Here is a 20456-nt window from a genome sequence, read left to right on the forward strand (position 1 = left end):
AGGAAGGAAGGGGATGCAGCCCAGGGGAGCACTGGGGAAGAGGAGATACTGGCCAGGCTGTGCTTGAAGCCACCTGGGCAACTGGAGCCAGGAAGGAGAGCCATGGATTGGTAAGAGGAATGAACAGTTTGTTACTGCTGAGTGTTACACTTGTGTTGGTCTGCACCTTCCCGAGGCTGAAGACAGCCACTGGCAGCAGGTGAGGGCCGAGCTCTGATAACTCCCCCACCTTTGTGGCCATCACTAATTGCTCCCTGGGGCTCTCCAGGCTGCAACACAATGGCTGCGGGAGGGATTAGTTGGGAATTTCACTTAACGGGGATGAAGGGATGTCTTCTGGGGCTGGCTAATTAACAGGATTTTACTCTAGTAATTAAATTGCAGTTTGCTGAACACAACTTAGTTGATGAAATCTTTGGAAAACATAACAATTAGCAGGCAAGGAATGGCAGCTTTGCCTCAAAGCCTGTCCCCAACCAGTTGCTGGCATGGTTTTAACTTTTCCTTCCCCAGCAGAGACAGTGTTGACTATTAATTTATTTGGGTGTGCTGCTTTTGGTGGACAGCTTGGTCACCCTCTGCTGTCACAGCAGCTGGTTCCTCTTGGGCTTTATCTCAGCTGAAGGGGCTTGAGATGTGCCACATGTTGCTCTCTCTTCTCAAAAGCCAGTGCTGGAAGACAGGAGTGTTTGCTGCCAGATAAAAGAATATTTTTATATTCTTTCTATGGGAGATTAACCAGAGGGGATGAAATCTAAGAATTGTCTTAAAACATAAACCCACCAGAGGGAAATTATTGATCCCACACAGCTTATATAAACCCTCTCATTTGCACACACACATGGAAGGGGGAGGTGCCTTCAGTTGGAAATTGTTACTGTCTTCATCTCTCTACTTCTCCCTGTCTTGTAATGATTCTCTTAGGACAACAAGGATGAGGAAATTAGATTAGACAAACAGTGGGAGATTCCACAGTTTACTATAAAAGCCACCTCCAATCTTTGCTACACTTTGAAAGCTCTCAATTTCTTAATTTGACAAGGTAATGAACACTGGATTATTTCTGAAGCCGTATGTACCACCGCACAGGGGAATGGGGGCTGCACTCTGCACGGGGACTGCCCATCCCAGCACCTTCCTGCCACCCAGGTTATAAAATCTCATCCCTGGGAGGGAGGTGGTGTGTGCAGGAGCCAGGGTTGGCTGTGGTGTTAGTGCTGTTAGTGCAGGGCTCTGCAGGATGCTCCCGTGCCAGGAGACAAGTGGACCTGCCTCGGGTGCGCGTGTCATCTCCAAGAAGCCGTGTGGCAGCTTTTGACCTCCCCGTGTTTTGCTTGGCTGGGCAGTGCATTGTTTCCTTCCACTCTCCCCGAGGCTGTGCAGACAGTGGAATGGGCTGGCCGAGCCAGCCAAGCTAAATACAGCAGGAGACATCCCGTGGGTACCTCCCAGGCACAGCATTCCTGGAGTGGGCCGGTGGGCATCCATGCACCTGCACGGCTCTGGAGCCCAGCCTGGTGCCTTGTTCCTATTCAAGGGGCAGGAAAAAGGGCTTTAAATGTGGTGGAGAAACTACCAGCTGTTGGTAACAGTGTCAGTGGGAAGTGCAGCAGTTCTGGAGCAGTCCTGGGGTGTTCTTGCACAGTGGTGAGGGCAGGAGCAGAGTTTCAGCTTTTAGTGCTCCCTCTCCAAACTGCACATTGCAAGCCCAGTGCCTGTGATGTGCTCTGTCTCGTGGAGGAACTGGGAGTGTATCCATCAGCACTGAGGCTCCATAAATAAATAAGCACATGGCAGCAGGCTGGAAGTGAAGCAGGTATCATTCATCATACGAGGGGGCCTGGACTATGTTCAGCTCATAATGTGTAACAGAGTTATGAACAGGCATGGGATGGATCCCCTTCTTTTTGGATCATGATTCTGTGTAATAAACATGCAAGACAATTTGTATAAAATAGTGAGGATTCTTTCCTAGAGAAGTCATTTAAAGCTATATTTGCACATCAGTGAACAGCTCAGAGGAATGTTTTGTAGTTACGTTTCCATACAAGTGTGCAAAGAGAAAACAACCCGGTCAGCAAATGATGGATGGTGCATGTAATCCTGTGCCATGATGTGCCCTCCCTGGGTAATCATATTCCATGGCCTCCCACCAGGGAAGTACCCATCCTGGCACCCCTGCTTCCTTGCTGGAGCTGTCACAGCCATGGGATGGATCATACTGTATCCCATCAGAGGTAGAAGGGATTTTTCCTGCATGACTTTGGTCATGAAATGGGGGGTTTAGAGTAGGAAAATCCTCACCCCAATGCATTAGCACTGCTGGCACTTAGCAACCTTTCAAAATAATATCTGCCTATGAAATGACAGGATGGCCTGCCAGGTTACCTGGGAAATGATCCTGCATTGTGGCACAGGCATGGTTCTGCACAGAAAGCTTGATGGCTTTTTTTTTTTTTTTTTTTTTTTTTTTTTACTTTGCAGTAATTTTGGGGAGACTTTTTTGGATTTTTTGTCTTTAGTATTTCCCAGCCAGCTTATTAGTCACTCCCTACATCTACACCCTGCAGCAGCAGCAGTGCCACTCTTCTGGCTTTGTGTCTTGGATCCCCCATCCTCTTGCTGTGACTATGTGGTGGGGGTCTGACTTCCCTGGAGTTTGTCCCAGCAGGACACCTGACCACGGGAGCACAGGGTGGCCCCTCTCCATGTTTTCAGAAGCAATCAGGGTAACGTTTCTCCCTCTGGAGTCAAGCTAACTACAAAAGTGATGTGAGCATGTTCACTGCCCTCATCTCCAATCTTCCTTCTTCTTAGAAAAGAAGTTTTCTCTGCTGATTGTTCTCCATTTTTGAGCTTCCTTGGAAAGCCCTTAAGTTTCTAAAGTTTTTAAGTTTAAAGTAATTACCAAAACCTCTCATTTAATCTTTTCAGGGTTTTTTTGTTTTTGTTTTTGTTTTGTTTGGGTTTTTTTGGGGGGGATGTTTGTTTTGTTTTTGGTTTTTTGTGGGGTATTTTTGTGGGTTTTTTGTGTTTTGTTTTTTGGTGAGGTTTTTTGTGTGTGTGTGGTTTTTGGTGTTTTTTTGTGGGGTTTTTTTTGTTTGTTTTTTTTGGTTTTTTTTTTTTAATTTTGTTTTGTTTTTGCGAGTTCATAAATTTAAGGCCTCAACCGCTCAACAAGAAAACACCTGCAAAGGACTGAAAGCAAGTGGATGTCCTGTGAAAGGCTGGCACTGGAGCTGCCATGAGATGGCACTGCGACATCAGGCATGGAACTGAGCCGCTCCATCCCACCAGGGTGTGCGGGGAAGTACCTTCCTGGAGGGAAAAAAAATGCCAGGGAAGAGAAAGGACTTATGTAAGGATAATTCTGCTATTAGTCAGGAGGAGCTGTCATGGAGCCGTGTCTGGACTGGACTTTTCCTGCTTATACAAAGCACATAATGCTGTAGGAATTCATGTATAAACAGTGCAAATAAAGAGGGGAGGGTGGTTAAATTATGAACAGCAGTAAGGAAATAGATTTTCTTTAACTGTTGCTGGCAAATTTAGAAAGTCTTTTATTTCTGGGGGGTTTCTGAACACAACTGCATACTGAAAGTAGTCATGGTATAACGTTTTTTCTGGACTTCTCCCTTCTTTGGAGCATACAAAAACTTTAAAACAAGCTGTAGAAACAGGGAGAAGCTGTCATGGGTGAACAGGTTTGCAGCTGGAGTGGGGCTGGCTGTGCTGCCCTGATGTTTCTCCTTAGGGATGGGATCTCTTCCCGGGGCTCTGGACTGCTGGTAGGACACAGGAAAAGCACCTTATATCCATAGTGGGGAAAAGCAGCATCCTCCTTATAAAGAGCCAGGCAACACTGGTGGAGTCAGGTGACATCTCTAACACCATAAATGAAACACTCTCGAAAAAATATTTTTGCTCAAAGCTGGGCAGAAAGCATGGGATGGAGCATGCTACAATTCCTAATTAATTGTAATTAGAAATACTACAAAATGGAGGGAGCCTCTCTATATGCTGTGAGTGGCTTCTCCTCTCTCTTGAGCTAACTGGAATATCTGCCTTTCCCTCTTTTCTCCTCACCTAGGAAAGAGCTCTTTTGGTGCTCAGACCTGGCCTTGTCCAGGTCTTGTTCTTAGAAAGTGAACACAGCTCATCAAATGCATTTCTGCACTCAGAAAGTAAGAGTGGGCTCCATCTCCACGGCTTCCTTGTGGTGCTGACCAGGTCAGAAGCAGTTCTGAAGAAAAGGGCAAAGCCTATCCAGGAGAGTGGGTTGAAGTTTCCTCTTTGCTGCCCCACAGCACGAGGAAGGATTGGTAACTGGGACCAGCAGTGGCATTTTTTTCTTCGCTCATGTGCTAAACCACCCTTGGGACCGGCATTTTTCTGCGCTCCCGAGAGGAAAAGAGCTTTGGTAAGGAGTAGTCTGGTATTTGGGCCAGCTTGTCAGCAGAGAAACTCTTTCAGGGCTGTAACAGGTTGCAGAAATCCACCTGAGCTCAGAGACTTCACCGCTGCCACTGCTGATTGAGGTCTGGTTTTCCCGGGAACCAGGATCTGTGTTATCCCTGCCCATCACATTAAAAAAAAAAAAAAAAAAAAAAAAAAAAGGCATCCTCTCGTACTTGACCCACATTTCTCCGAGGTCCCTTTTTTCTTCCCTGTTTTTATCCTCAAAATCTGTATTTCAGTCCAGACAAGGAGCAGACAGGACATGTCTCCTTCCCGTGCCGCTCTGAGCCCAGCAGGCAGCCACTCCTGGCACTACCGTACTTGGGGTTGGGCTTTTTTTTCTCCAAAGGCACAAAACTTAGTTTTTAAAGGGTGTGTTTTTTGGGTTGTTTTTGGTTTTGTTTTTAATGAGACTTTGGGGAATAATTACCCTTTATGCTACTTCAAAGAAGTCCCCAGCACGATTAGCTGTACCCTCAGAGGACTGTGCCTGTTAGGAAAATACGCTGTCTTAAGCATCCTGTGAGTAATACAGACTTTGAGTGATGGTACTTAGTACAAATGGGCCAACGATCACATGCCTGAGTCTCCTAAAGCCATTCAGGAGATTTTTGCACCAATTGCAGCCTATTCATCAAAATAAGATGCCAATAAGTAAAGCATTACAACGCTTTCAGGGGGGAGTGTGCAGAGTAAAGTAGGGGAATTCTGCCCCCAAATGGATATTCAATCTTATGACAAGGATTGTGTATTAAAAATAGGGGAATGCCTTGGCTCCTGGCCACACTGTGATCCTAGGGATAATGCTTTATCTCCGTTATCTTTCAGCTGCCTTCCTGCCTCTGCCACATGTGGACATTGAAACACTAACAGCCAACCCCAAAAGTAAACCATTTTTAAGAGAGCATGTTTTTTGCTGGTTATATCCTGAGCTCTTGAGTTCGTTTCCCAGTTTTTTCTCCATGATTCCAAGAAAGAAGCAGGTACCCTTCCTATTTTTACTACCTCCCCAAGTATTTTTAAGGGAAAGCCAAGCACCTTGTCTATCTGACCCTAGGACATGGTGTTTTAAGGAGCCAGTTCCATGCAGTGAAGCCTACAGGAGCTGGCAGCACCATGGTGACAAATCATGGGGTTGGGATTCACCTGTGGGGAGCAATTGGTGCAGGCAAGAGACCTTTGACTTCACAGTCGTGCTGTGTGTATGTACCTGGAAGCACTGATCCAAAGGTTGGCATGAGGATTTTTGGCTGCTGAGGTCATCCCATGGAGGAGCTTATACTGCTGTGCAAAGGACAGGTGTTGAAGGGCCACCAAAGGACAGGTTTGACACGGTGAGAGGGCCAGGCACCCTTAGGTGCCATGGCAGGGAGGTGTCATGCAGTCACAGGGATGCCTGAGGGACACCACAACCAAAGCCCACTAGGCTTTTGAATGGGAGGGCAGGAGTGCAGGGAAGCTCTTCCCTGCCCCAGACCATTTCCATCCCAATCTGCCCTGCTGCCTCACTCACACCGGTGTGGATAGGTTTGTGTTTAAACCATTACGAATGCAAATGATCCTTCTCAATTACAAAAGCCTGTTCGAACTGGCATCTTTGAAGGAAACTCTGAAAGAGCTCCTGGCACAGCTCTTTTCCAAATATTTGGAAGCTTTGCTAAGTTGCCTGTAACAAAGACAGGCAAAACCTCCTGCTCTTCTCCACCATCCCTCCTGTGAAGCTGAGTGCTCTGCCAGAGTGTATAGAGAGAATGTCACTGCTTGAATGGTGACTGTGTGACACGAGGGGTGGCAATGGATGGAGATGGCACCTGGGATAACAGCAAGGCTGTGGTGGCTGCACTGCAGCCCATCTCCAGGTGCCCTGCTTACCTGTTGCTGCCGCAGAGCAGCACCTTGGGGAACACCTTCCTTGCTTCAGTATCCAAGTTTCCCTCCTTATTTTCCTTCTTTGTCCTACTGCATTGGCCTGAACTTCTTCCCTATTCTCTGTCACAGGCTCTCTCTGCACTGAAAATGCCCCAGGGCAGTGAGCTGTGGTCCAGGTGTCCCCCTTGTTGATACTGGTCAGGCACTTCTGCCAAAAGGATGGGCGTGAGCCGTTTGGAGAGCCTGTCCCTGGCTGACTGGAGCAGGTGGAAGTGAAATGAATGATTAAATAAACCCAGAGGCCACTGCACACCCTCCCTCCAACAGTCCTTCCAGAGCATTGAAACCTCCTATTTCAGATGTGATATCTGCTATCAATTGAGAATGAAGGTATTGATCCAGGCTGATTGCTAGGGATAATCAGTAAGTGGAGGGGTAATTGACTGTCATGTCTCTCATTGATTGGGCACCACAGTTCACAGCAGCCAACATTATTTTCAAGCACTTTGCAGCATGTCCTTTAATAAAGAAATACAAACTTTAAGTAAGAGTGATTTATGTGTGCTGCCATTTAGAGGGTGGGTGAGGACATTCTTAGCCAACATGTCCTTACCTTAAACAAACTGAAAGGTGTCACCAGGAGAATGCTGGAGCAGGAAAGCATGGATTTTGGTTTGCACGTGTGTCACTGTGAGCCAACACCCTGCTGTGGGACCATCCCACTCCTCGCTTCTTGGCTGCAACAGATACTAACAGAGGGCCTGTGAGACAGCAAAGGCACTGCACGTGGGCCAGGAGAGTGTGACCTCCTCACTAGATTGTTTGAAATGTTAAAGCAACAAATATTTTGTATATTTTATATGTGTTCTACCAGGACTTGTTAGCAACTGATCCAGAAAAACTGTCCTGGGAGAAGAACAAATTGGGAAACATCCCAAGTTGCTGCAATCAAATCCACAAAAAGCTCATATAAAATTTTTACATATAATCAGAAGGATGGAAAAATGACCTTGTTCCCTGCCATGCACTTCAAATTAATATAGACAAACATTATTCAATCCTAATACTTATGGTGACCATGAAACCTCTTTCTGTACTTACCAGGAACAGGCAGATAAAATTGCTTTTCTCCTGGAGGAGAGACTGGGTTAGTAGTCTCCAGTGTCTGCTGTTGGTTTTTAACAATCTGTACTACCTGACTTTGCTGCCCCTCATGTGCAAGTTTTTTTGGGTAGGGACTGTTCCCTGTGAACAGAGGTCCAGTGAAATGAATGGGATTGAGTTGTTCAATCAATTCTTGTACCTAAATACCTTAGTGAACTTGGCTTTGGAATGATTTCAGGTATGAAGGGCCCAATTTTGATTCCACAAACCCCAGAACTCGTTATATTTCAGTTACAGCTAAAGCAAAGCAGGCTGCAGAGTTACTGTACATGCTAGTTTCCCACCTGAACATTGTTTACAGGCAGATGTGGAGGCTTTTTTTTGTGTGTGTTTCTTTCAGATTTCCCAATGTCTGGCAGCCTGTTGGGAGCTGCCAGATGTCCAGAGACGCTGACCTCGCCTGCTAAGCATGCACAAGCTCTTTCACTGCAGGCTCAAAGCAAGCCCAGTGCCTCCAGCACCACTGGGTTGGCCATGCACGTGGTGTCTGGCCCTTTGAAGAGTGTGGAGGAAGCCCAGCACATGCCAGGGATTGTGTCTACAGCCCATCCCAGCAGCACAGCCAGCTTCAGTCACTGTGATGTATCCTGAGGTCCTTGTCCTAGTGGGCAGCACTATTTGTTCAAGTCATTTGAGATTCAGGAGCAGTATAGTGGTGGGAAAACATGCAGGAAGAAGCCCGTGGACTTTGTGAATGTTCATAAAGCATGAAGGCCACTCTGACAGATCCGTGTCAGTGTGTAGCTGCTGTTCCTCGAGCACTTACTCAAAGCTGAGTTTTTCCTTACAAATGAGACTTAAGGAGCTACCCTTGACTTTATCCAGAATTCTCATTCATTTCCTTCCCAGCTTTCAGGTGGTCAAACCTCATTTCAGTGAGTTTTGGGCACTTCTCACCTACCACAGTTGCTGAGTCGAGCTGTTTCTCACCTTGAGTTTCTGTCTGTTAAACAGCTCAGCCCACCCTGCTTTTGGTTTGCTTTGTCTTGACTTTTTGGTGCTGCTGGTGAACTGAAACACCCATCTCTCATGTCGAGGGCAGGGCTGACTGGGGAAGTCACTGAAGCCACTGAAATTTCACAGTGACAGGTGGCAGCCCTGCGGGCATCGCTCATGAGTCAGCCACACTGCAGGGCAGCGAGGGCGCCTGAAGAGGTTTCTCATCCCACCCAAGTTTCCTTTCCTGGGAAGCAGGGTGGCTGTGCTGGGCTGTGTGGGCTGTGTGAGTTCCCAGAGAGTCAAACCCAAACTGAGCTGACAGAATAGCTGTAGCCTCAAGCACCCCAGCAAAAACCTCCTGTGCTGGAGGCTTAAACTGCTGATTACACAGAGCTGGCTGGCCCTGGGTCACAGTGGAGGTGCTGGCTCAGACCATGGTTAAATGTGCAAGAGAAACAGAAAAAATGCTGTGCTAGATGGGGTCAATGCATCAGCCACTTCAAAGAGAGGTAAAACCTACAAACAGCAGCCATGTGTTGCTTACTCCCCCTCAATTTTTTTTTTCTGTTAATCCCAACAATCCTATACTGGTGGGTTTATGGAAGTGTAAGACTGGGATCCCCTCTGACCCCTCTTAAAATAACTTGTGTGAGAGCTCCACACATGCTTTTAGTGAGCAACTGCACTCTTTCCATTGCATCTGCTGAAGAGAAGATGGTGAGGAGGAGGAAGAGGAAAGTTGTGTGAACCAGCAGTTAATTCTGAAGGACAAAGAGAATTTAAAAGTTTAGTGCCACAGCAATCATTTACAAAAAATAAGAAGCATTTCTCCTTATTGAGTGGATATATTACAGGAATATATGACAGGACAAGCAGGACAGATGCTTGCCACAGTGAAACAAGAGTTAAACAACATCAAATCATCCCTGTGATGGATCATTAAGGATATGGAGTCTAAATGTGTGGTAAAATTACAGCATCGTGCAGATGCTCCTATACCAACGACTTATTTTACATATTGCAAAGTACAGAGAAAATTCCTAGTAGCAAATGCACACAAAGACCAACCCATCCCACAGTGAATGCACATTTGGATTGTTGGACAAAGTGAATTTTGAAGGGTGAGGGGGACTGAGTTGAACTGCTCCTGCCTGGGATTACAGCTGCCTTCAGCTGGAAATGGGACTTGTTCCCTGCAACCTCCCCACTTCAGACCAGCCATGTGTACAGCAGGGATGGATCAGCAAGGAGGGAGAAGGGTTAAATAAACAACAGAGCCTGGACTAAATAGGTAAATACTGAGGAATTATCTTTTTTTAACATTTATATATATATTGTAAAAAAATTTAAAGCAACATTCCTTCTGCTAATTAGTGTTTCCTCAGCACTGCGAAAACTACAGCTGTAGGAGGAATTCAGGAAAAGTAATCAGCAGCACAATTAAGCAATCTGCCATAATGACAGAACACAACTTTAGGGCTAGAATAATCAGAAACATATATATTTCTCCTTCTTGATTTTCATTTCCCACCCAATGATTTGCCTTTGCAGGGTGTATATAAAGCAATGCCTGATAGAAATGCCCATATTTCTCTGCTACAGCTTGTAGACCTTGCTGCAGTGAGGATGCCCATGTTAATTCCTGCCAATCACTTACAACCAACAGTTATTTTTACTGCTATTTTTGCAAACCTAATGTTTGATCTGCTTTAATCTTAATTTTGCCACCCTATCTCATATAAACTCCTTTCACTCCTTTAAGTTGGAGGGCCCATCTCCTTTAAGTGGAAGGTATCCAGACAAGAAATCCTGGAGCTGAGGTCCCTTTTTTCCCTGCCAGCCATCCCACCCAAGGAAACAGAGCAAGGAGATGCTTCACACTGTGTTTGTGTAACCTCCAGCTCTGCTCAGGAGAGGAAAACGCCTACACCTGTGAGCAGACAGTGAGGGGGAATGGGCCTGACCTGCTCCATCTGCACAAGCTGTTTTCCCAGAGCTCCCTCAGGCTGTAGGAGCCCACAGGGAAGGTAAGCTCCCCTCCAAGGAGATGGTTTGGAAGGGAAATATGGCCCTTGAGAAGGGGCTCCCATGCGTTTCAGCTCTCCGCCAGTCATGGACCAAGGCTGGTTGGAATGGAGCCCCAGGAGAGAGGGAAGCTCGTGTGTTGCTGTGGGAGGTAGGTGTTCTCTTTGGGCTCTGCTTGGGGGGTTTACTGGATGCTGGGAGGAGGCTCTCATAAAACACTCAGAGGGAAGCAGCTCTGGTGGAGTCAAGAGTGATCTGTGTGCTGTGCTAGGCCACAGGCATTGACAGTGGGACTTGGTGAGTTTTGTGGTGGTATTTCCCAGGAGCTGGTAAAGTTACTGGAGAAGGCCACCAGCCTTTCCCTGGGAGGTGGCAGCACTGCAGTGGTGCTGCAGAATCCTTTCAGGATGGTGGAACAGGTGGGATTGCTCCTGAAGGTGTCTGTATGGAGCTCTCAACATGTGCTCTGAGTTTTTGCTTATTATTCCCCTGTATGGAAGGAGTTGGCTGGTCCTGGAGTTTCTTAGAAGTGGCTCAAGTTTGTAACCTCTGGTGTAAGGGAAGGCCTTAGGTGTTTTGTATTTACATATTACTGCTAAAAACTTAGCTTCCATCAGAAATAAGCTAGGAACTGTAAATGTTACATTGAGGAATCTTTATAAATGCAGTTCTCTGGTTTGCATCTTACATAACCTAATGAAATGACAACTATGAAGTTATATATTTCAAGAATTAAATTTTCATAATGGGATAAGTGCAGCTGGAAGCTCAGCACTTTTATAACCTGGAAAACTTTTATTTTTGCCTTAAGGGATAAGCTTGAGAAAACAACTTAAAGAAACACCTAACACTGAGGAGCCCAACACCTCCTCATGAGCACAAAGATGTGACTTCCACCTGCTTCAGGCACTAATGAAAAATCGTGATTTTTTCTTAGTATGGTAAAAGATAGAGCATCTTGGTGGCCAGATTCTTCTGTCGCTAAAGCTGGTGAATAGTCACATTACCATGACCCATTCCAGAGTTCTTAGATCAGAGCTGATACTATTCTGCATGTTCCCTTTTCATCTGGGACACTGGCTTGCAAACAAACATACATACACAGATCTGTTCCTCCTTTTTTTGTGTGCCCATGTTAGTGGAAATCTTTGGGAATACCAGGTCCAAGGAGCAGAGATGTGTCTATGAAACTCGTTCACAAAATCCTAAACCATGGAGGAATGCTGGGTTAATTTTTCATCTAAGTATCAGCTGAAAGTAATATAAACCCCAAATTAATGCAGACAATGCCTAGTCTGGTCTGCAGGCCCTCTTTATTTTTGAATTCTTTTCTACTAAAACTCAATAAAAACATGGGGGTGGAAGGTGCTGCTGGGAATTTGCTTTTTGTTCTGCTTAAGTGCTGTATTTCTCAGCAGTCTTCAAGTTGCTCAGCATGAAGATATTGTTACATTAGAACTACTGTGGGTTTAACACAATTCGGAATTTGCAGGCAAATGGATGTGTTGTGTTGGGGCTTATCCACAAAGGACTGTGAAACTACAAATTACAACCCAGCTGCATTCTCTTATCTGGATTTTTTTACCCCCATGTGCCTGTGAGTCCTCCCCTGTACACAAGCAGAAAGTGTAAGGAGAAACTCAAGTGAGAAAGAGACACAGGCCTGAAGTCAGAAGGGACCCTGACACTGGAGAACCTTTACATGTCCATGGCTGCTTTCCATCAGTAGAGAATGTGATGCCTCTGGATGTAGTGTTTTTGTGATTGCCTGAGAACTTTGTTTCTGTAATTCTCCCTAGAAAACTGTGGCAGATGTGGTAATAGTCAACACATCCACTGAATGCTTCTCTGACAAGGAGGAAGAAGGGGGCTACTGATTCTCTTGGATTGTTAAATATGGAAATAAACCTGAGGATCCACTCGTGTTCTCAGCTGTTCTTGGTCCTCATTCTTCCTCTTTGAAGGGAATGAAAAACCCCCCAGTAGGTGCCTATAGGAGAGGAAGGAGGCACATACACTCTGCAATAATTTGAGACAAGGCTTTAGCAGCTCTTGCTAGTCCTGGGCAGGTTTTGCTGGTATTGTTTCAGTTACAGTGCCAAGGCCAGGTTATGTACCAGAACCATGTGCCACAAGGCTTGGGGACAGCACTGGAACCACCAAGTCTGTCTGGGCAGAGGCGCTGCACCCTAAAGAGACAAGAGAAGTTCTTGGCATTCATTCTTCAAAGCAAAGGGCCATATTAGCTGATTTGAGTGATACTCTGCACACCTGCTAGCCAGTAATAGGCTGAAAACTCAATGACCCCACTATAATGTTGTTATGTTTATTTGCTTCCTTTCAAAAGGCTGTTTCTATGAAGGATGCTGACAAATGGGACTTGAACTCATGCATTTAGTGGGCCAGGAAATAAATATATCAGGGAGACAGTACTTCTTTGGACTCTTCTGAGACTTGGGAGTTGTTGGCCATTCTGTTTGCTGGCTCAGTTTAAGCAGCAGAAATGTCCATGTGTTCTGTCAAAGCACTTTACTCGTGACAGGCAAAGTGCTGCCCTGACCTGGAAAACCATTCAGAGCAAATAAATGCATTAATTCAATGTGGAGTATCTTATATTTGATACACACCACTTCCTAATCACTTTACTGAACATCTGGATTGCCTTGAAATGAAACCAGTGATGGCGTCATCTGCTATTTGGACATGGGATCCATTTTAGAAGGCTTTTTCCAGGAGAGCACCTCTTGGAACTTGGTATGATTTAGGTTGGGTCCTACAGGTCTAATCCAGAGTAAATACAATTAAGGGTTGCTTCACTGCTGAAAGAGGACAGAAAGTAGCACACAGGAGCCAGCTGGGCCCTTTGATACTTGTAGTCCAAATTGTAGAGTCATCTGAAAAAGTGCAGATGTTACTATGGAGCATGGATTTTTCACATGTCTGAAAGGGGTCTGTGCCCCTTTCTCTTAGAGCAGTACAGGTATGTTCTTGCAGAAGAAATGAGAATAATTCATTCTGATTGTTAACGTGGTACAAGAGGCTGAAGTTAACTCTCTTGTGCTGGTAAAAGTTGCAAAGGAACACCAAGGGTGCAGAGACACTGCACTGGCTGCTGTGTGTAAGCAACAGCAATGACTTAATGAATGAGAGATGCACTCACACTGCAACTCAGGCTCAGCTGAGCAACAGCAAGGACTATTTGCAACATCTTTTTGTCAACATCTGTTTGTCTCTGAGTTCATGAAAGTAGGAAAAAAAAATCTCATTGATTTTTTTTTTTCTTTGTGTTGAAATTTTGCACAATTGTTTCTGTTATTTTGGCAGCCAGAATGATACTGGAATGTTTCACCTTCTTTTTCCAAGTTTTTGAGCTGAGTTGTTCCGTTGAGGTTTGTCACATAAACCATGAGATTTACTTCTGCTGCTAGCCAAATTATAATCTTTGTATCATAAGCCTTTTGTTGTTTATTTCTTTTTCTTTAAAACTCCAGCTTCTGGAATCATGAGAATGCATGAAAATCTCTACTCCTGCTTTCTGTCATGTGTTTGTTTTCCCTTGAGTTTTTAGCACTGAGAACCGTGGAGAAACTTCTGGGTGTCATCTGAGAGATGAAAAATGGAATTCATTAAATTGTTTTGTTTTGTTTTGTTTTTTTGATTTTTTAAATACCACTGGGATAATTTTCGGAAACTATGACTCATGATTTTCAATGTTTAGATTTGGCAACGCTGTAGGTTCTCTGTGCTGCTTCCCCAGGACCAGGAGTGTTGGGAGAAGCCATGTGGGGCTCGTCTCCACGGACAAGTTCCAGCACAGAGAGCCAGGGTGTGAATTCACAGTGCCCTAGTTAGGCTGCACAGCTTCCCCACGAGGATGCAGAGTGTGCAGTACCTGCCCTTTGGAAGCATTCCCAGGGCATGTTTCTGTAATATCCAGCCCTAGAGCTCTCACCAACCTGCTCCAGCTCTGGACTGAAGGCACCAGGGCCATTTCATGCACCAAACTGCGCTTACTGGCACGGACACAGCTCCAAGGTGATGCTGCTGTGGGGGTATTGAGCACCTCCCAGCTGTACTGGGCTGTGTGGATGTAGTGGGTGGGACACCTTTGGGTGCTCCAGGTGATGCTGAGCCTCCTCAGGTGCCCAGGCCTGGCTTCTCCTTCTCCTCCTGCCACCCATCCCCTGTATTTGAAGGGGAAGCTGAACTGGTCCATTTTCTGAGCCTGTTGGTGAGGACTTGAGGCTCTGGAGCTGACCTTTCCACACAGCTAAAGCAAATGTGCTCAGCAGCAGCCAAGGGCCCTGTAGGGAAAGCAGTGACCCCTGTGTGACCTCTGGGGGGTGCTTTGTGAGGCTTGTGTGACTTGGTTTAACACCGGAACTTGCCTGTGGCTTCCCAATCTTCAGATGACTTGGTTCCTTGGTGTCATAGAGATGGCAAAACTTTGGCACCCAGTGGGGAACGCACTGGATGAGGATGGCATGACCTTGAGGGAGCACTCTGAAGTTCCTTTTCGCTGTCCCCATCAACTCTAGAGGGAAAAAAAAAAAGAAAATGAGCCAGTGGAGTATACCTGGTAAAGGGGGACAAGGGGGAGAAGAAGCCACTTAGGAATTTTATTCAGCCCCTGGTGACAGAAAAGCTGTGCTAGCTGCAGGATACTCGCTGTACCCAAGGCCAAGTTGGAGCAGCTGCTGGGGTAGAACCCAGGAGACAGAAATGTTGCTGCTAGAGCAGCTCCTCTGGCCAGGCCAGGTGGGGGTGAAGAAGCTGCTGTGTCTGGAGCCCTCCAGGAAGGGTGCTCTGCCATGGGAACACCAGGATGCTGCAGGGTGCACCGGGGCGGAGGAGGGCTGGGAGCAGGCTGAAGTCTCTGCCCCTCAGGAAGCCGTGAGGGACTTGTGTGTTTTCCAAGGCAGCAAGAGACAGGATGCTGAGGGGTGGGAGAGAGACAGATTTCCTTCTGCAGTGAATAGACTGGGGTGGGGGATGGCGGCTCAAATTTAACCCTTGCCTGCTCCTTTCATCTCCAAAATGAAATGGTGGCTTAGGAAACCATTCCAAGGTATAAATGAGAGGCACAAAAAGTACTGTGTTGTTGGCACTAGAGCGATGCTGTGAGTTTATTATCCCAGTTCTCTCACCCTCAGGCATGTCTCCCTGGCTCTGGCATTCCTTTTTACTTTGAAGTTTGTTTGTTCAGTAGCACTGGCATTGCTATGACCCATATGAACACCAGTGATGCCAAGGGAGAGGCTTATGGGATATTACCTTGCATCAGGTAGAAGCAACTCTGGAAGACAGCTGCAGATTTGGGTGCTGTAACAATTTTTCAGCAGAAGCCTGAAAAGATGGGATTTCATTTTTCTTTTACATCAATGGTGGGGGAAAAAAAAATCTTAGGAGTAACTCCTGAAACAGAGTTTCTGTTCTTGATCAAGAGTGAAGGCTCTTCTGCACCTCTTTAAAGTCATTAATAGGACAATCTAGAGGAGAAGTGGAAGAAAACTCAGCTACCATCACCTCCCACCAAACCCTTGGAAATGGTGTGGGAACAAGACCTGCGTGAAGACCTTTAGGGCCTAAGTACAGGAAGCATTTGGGAGAGGTACCTGGAACATGGGAATCCAGAGAAAACTGGATTTGTTTACTGCACCAGAGTCTCCCAGAGCTGTGGAGAGTCCACAGGGCTGAAAGTTGGCAGCTGGGCTGCAGGTGTGGTGAGAGAGACATGTTTTCTAAACACACCAAATACTTATTGCTCCAGCCTTTTGTAGATAAAGATCAGCCCTGACTTTAAAAGAAATTACAGCAGAAGTGCTTGTATCTGGGAGGATGAATACCTGCTTCCAAGTTGGGCTTTGTAGAATTGAACTTCATAAACAAATTACTTGATGTGATTAACCAAGTCAGAGGGTTGAAGGAAATGTGCCTCTGACTCTGACAGTATCGGGGTGGAAGCTGTTCATGTGTTGGCCAGAGAATTATCTTGGGTAGGAACAAACAGCCACAAGGTTCTTGGGTGTGAGGTTTCCCATTAAAACAGTATCTTTTCTCAAAAAAAAAAAAAAACAACAACCCACAACAGAAAAAATAGCCCTCCTGTAAGCCTGAATTTTTTCTGAGATTCAAAACACTGACTTGACTCTGCAGATGTTTGATGTGCAAGGACGGCAGAGAGCAGTTGTGAAAAAGAGCAGTGAATTTGTAGGAAAACATCTGGTATCTAGACCGACAGATAAAGAGTTTTCAGTAGCTCTGAAAACATTTCTGCCCTATAATTGTGCTAATTTCACTAGGAAAAAACAGTCCCTGCACTGACCTCATTCAGTTTTATAAGTTTGAAGGTTGGAATACACAGATATTGGCCTACTTGTCCCTATGGTAAAGGTGACTTTAAAAAACCCCCAACAAAATAAATATAAAGCAAGCAAAAATTTGAATGCTTTGATGATGACATAGGGAAAAATATTGCAAAAACAAAATAAAAAAACATTTAAAGCCTGAAATAGAATGGCAGGCAAGACAAGCTGACCTTCTCAGAGTCTGCTTCAAGAAACAAAAACATTTCCTCATGCCAAGCATGCTCTGCATGAGCTGAGTTTGCTTGGTCTCAAGCTGATGACAGTAGCTTTTGCTGCTTTTGACAAAACAAATAATGAAATGAGGAAGATGGTTCTCTGTTAGGACATTTTTTTTTTGTTCTTTCTTCCAACTGGGATATCAGATGCCTGCCTGGTATCTGAGCCCATTCACAAACTGAATGGACAAGGCATTTCACCCAGGATGAAAATCCTGCCACAGCTGGGATGTGCAAGGGTTGAAGGAAATACTGCTTTGTGCTGTTTGGAAATTATTCACTGGGGATAAAACGATATGTTTAAGGGGAGATTTCCACTCTTTCTCAGGTGGGATTAGCTATGCTTTGGTGCTCACAGCAGTTGACAAGGAGGCGACAATGGGAGAACATGATGTGTCGTGCTGTTGTCTAAAAGCAGAAGGGTAGGTGGGAACCTTCAGGCAGGTTTCTGGCTTGGTACACCTGGCCTGTGGCAGGCAAACCTGAATTACCCTGTGTGTCCTCACGAAGCTGGGCAGCACAGGGCTGAGGTCTCAGCAGCCACCGGTGTCACCGTGCCCCCCGTGAGCTGACAGCACGGGCGGAGGCAGAGCTGTGTGCAGAAAGGCTCTGGCGGTGGGTGAGGAGGAGAGGAGATGTGCTGGGACCCGTGGGCGCTGCACAGAGAGAAAAGCCATGAGTGCAGGTGACATCCCTCCTCCAACGAGCACTGTCCATGCCATCGGGTCCAGCCTCTGCCCCCAGGCTCCAGCCAACGTTCCCACCCCATCCAATTGCTCCAAGTAGTGCTGTGGGGTTTTTCTCTTTATTAAGAAGGTGGCTCAAGACCTGGCTGGTTTTGAGTCCAGTTCCCTTTAATCTGTCCCTACCATGATTGAGGTTAGCAGAGTTTCCTGCCCAGCAGCCTCTTTGGCAAATTAGAGAGAACCAGTGAGACACTGTCAATAAACTTCCCACTGTATAGATTTTGTCCAGCAGAGCCTGAATAAATTGGGTCATGCTGCCATATGTAATCCACGCGCTTGAGGTTTGACCTAGCTCCTGTGCAAACCAGTGAGCAGGGATGTGTCTGGGAGCTGGACTGGAGCTCTGGCTGAGACAGCTGAATTTTGAAAGAGCTGGGGTGGAGCCGTGCCGCTCGTTTTTGTGGACCAGTTTCATTTGTAGGGGAAGATGATTGATGTCTCCCCGCGGGAGCTTTTGTCTGTGCTGGAGTGTGTCTCGAACAACATTGCCAAGATACCTTGGGGCTGGGTTAGGTAATTATTTTGTGATTAGATATTGAAATCAAATAAATAAGTTAATCATTTTACAAGTTTAGAAGAAAATACATTTATTTAATCTGAAACTTCTTCACCATAGCAATGCATAACTGTCTTTTTCTGCATGGTGTTGGCCTCAGGTCAGATGACTTCCCACTGAACGGTTCGCCAGGATTCCATGGCCCTAGCAATGCAAAGTCACCTGTTCAGAAGGAGGCAGGATTCTTGTCTTTCTCTGCTTCGGGCAGCTGATGAGAATCCTGCAAGTGGTGCTGATGGGCCAGCATGGCTGCCATCAGTTGTCACAGTTCCTACTGGCAGCACAGAAGAGATTAGTGCACTAACAGGGGAGACTCCTCTTTTGAAAAGAGGCTTTAAATGATGTCAAGAACCACCGCAACGATATGGTTTTTACATAAATAATAATTAATTACATGTAAATCAGACTTTTCCCCACCCCTTCCATTAGTATCGTCTTTGCTAAGCTCTCTGTCTTGTTTCTGTCCACTCACTCTGAGTAGTTGAATGGCAACAGACATCATTTGCAATGCTAACGTCAGATACGGGTCAAAATGGACAAGGAAAACACAACCCGGGGTTTTATCAATGCAATAACAAGTAGTTCTGTCTAGAGATGGCAGCGTACTGGGGTTTAACCTCTTCACTGCCACAGAAACAGCAGGAATTTACTTTCCTGGTTTACAGTTCTCCTATTTCTAACTTATTTTTTAGCCCTTTCCTTCTCCTGGCCACTCTCTTTTCCCCCCCTTCTCTCCCCTTTCTGGTGTTTACTAGAGCATCTGGTAGTGTTTATCTCCCAAGACACAGGAGACTGTTGTTTTCATAGATATGTAACTAGCTTAAAAGCTTTAATCTTTGTTGATGTTGGACTTTTGGATTAAAAAATAGTCATAATAGTGGAAAAAAGTTAAGATGAAATAATACTTCAGCATAGAATACTTTGGAGACAGCATCAACAGAAAACGCTTCACAGGGAAAGCTGCAATTACTGCATCTCCTTCACAGGCAATGCTGAACTTGTGGGAAGAGCAGGGCAGGGAGTGAGGAGATCAATTCCCTGAGATGAGACTGCTTGTTCCACTGCAAGCTGAAAGTGTGGCATGTCCTCGTGGAGATTTTTGCTTGTGCTCCTGCAGCAGGAGTTTAAGCAGACCCAGAAATGCTAACAAGATGTTAGAAATCTGTTTCCATCTCTGCTGTCTTCCAATGCTGCCTTCCAGGACGGCAGGGAAGGAGCTGATCTGGCTTTTAGCAGAGCGACACTACATATCACCTGGGGTTTGTATCCCCTGTGGAGTAAAGGTTGTGCTGGAGGTCTGGATTTGGTCTCTTGCTCTAGAGAAGTACACTGGTTTTCTCTGAAAGCTTCAGAGATGCTGAGATTGGGTTAATTAGAAGTTGTCAAGATACAGCAAGAAGTGTTGCTGTCATCAGAGAGATGCAGAAAGTGTTACAGAAATTGGGTAGCAAAAGGCAGGTAGGTGTCTGCTATCTGCAGAAGATCTTATTTGCTGCCTTCCCAGGGGACTAGGCACTGTCCCAAACCTGCAGCAAAGTCAGCTCGGCTGGAAGCAGACCTGCAAAATCCGGGTGGCTGCTGCTTTCCTAGCAAGAATATATTCAGTTGCTAATATTGTAAATGCTTGGTGGTACATTTTTATAGCAATAGCATTTATGTAACTTAAGATTTTTTATGTAATTTAGGATTTTAAATTAAACATCTTAATTCAGGTGCTACATACTTCACTTTCCACACCTGCTCTCCTGCCACATGAGGTGCAAACCCCTGACTGTAACCTCTCCCAACTTTTTGGAATAAAACATTTTTGGAAAACCCTCACTTTGAGAAGGCAGCAAGCCGATGGAAGGGAGCTTAGCAGTAATGAACTAAGCTAATAAATTACCTAATGTCACCTTAGGATAGGTCCGTGGCCGCCTGTCACACAGCAGCACATCAAGCTGGAGACGCACAGTCGGTCTCTCCTAACCTTTGCACCTCCTCCTGCTAACCAGGGAGCTGGTTCTGGAAAAGACCAGGCCTGTGGAGTCCTGCAAACTGAAGGGTAAAATATTAATAAGCCAAAGAGGAGCTGGAGGTGTCAGTGAGGCTCCTGCACAGTGCAGCCGTGGGGGAG

This window comes from Sylvia atricapilla, chromosome 11 (assembly GCF_009819655.1).
Source record: "Sylvia atricapilla isolate bSylAtr1 chromosome 11, bSylAtr1.pri, whole genome shotgun sequence".
Taxonomy (NCBI): domain Eukaryota; kingdom Metazoa; phylum Chordata; class Aves; order Passeriformes; family Sylviidae; genus Sylvia; species Sylvia atricapilla.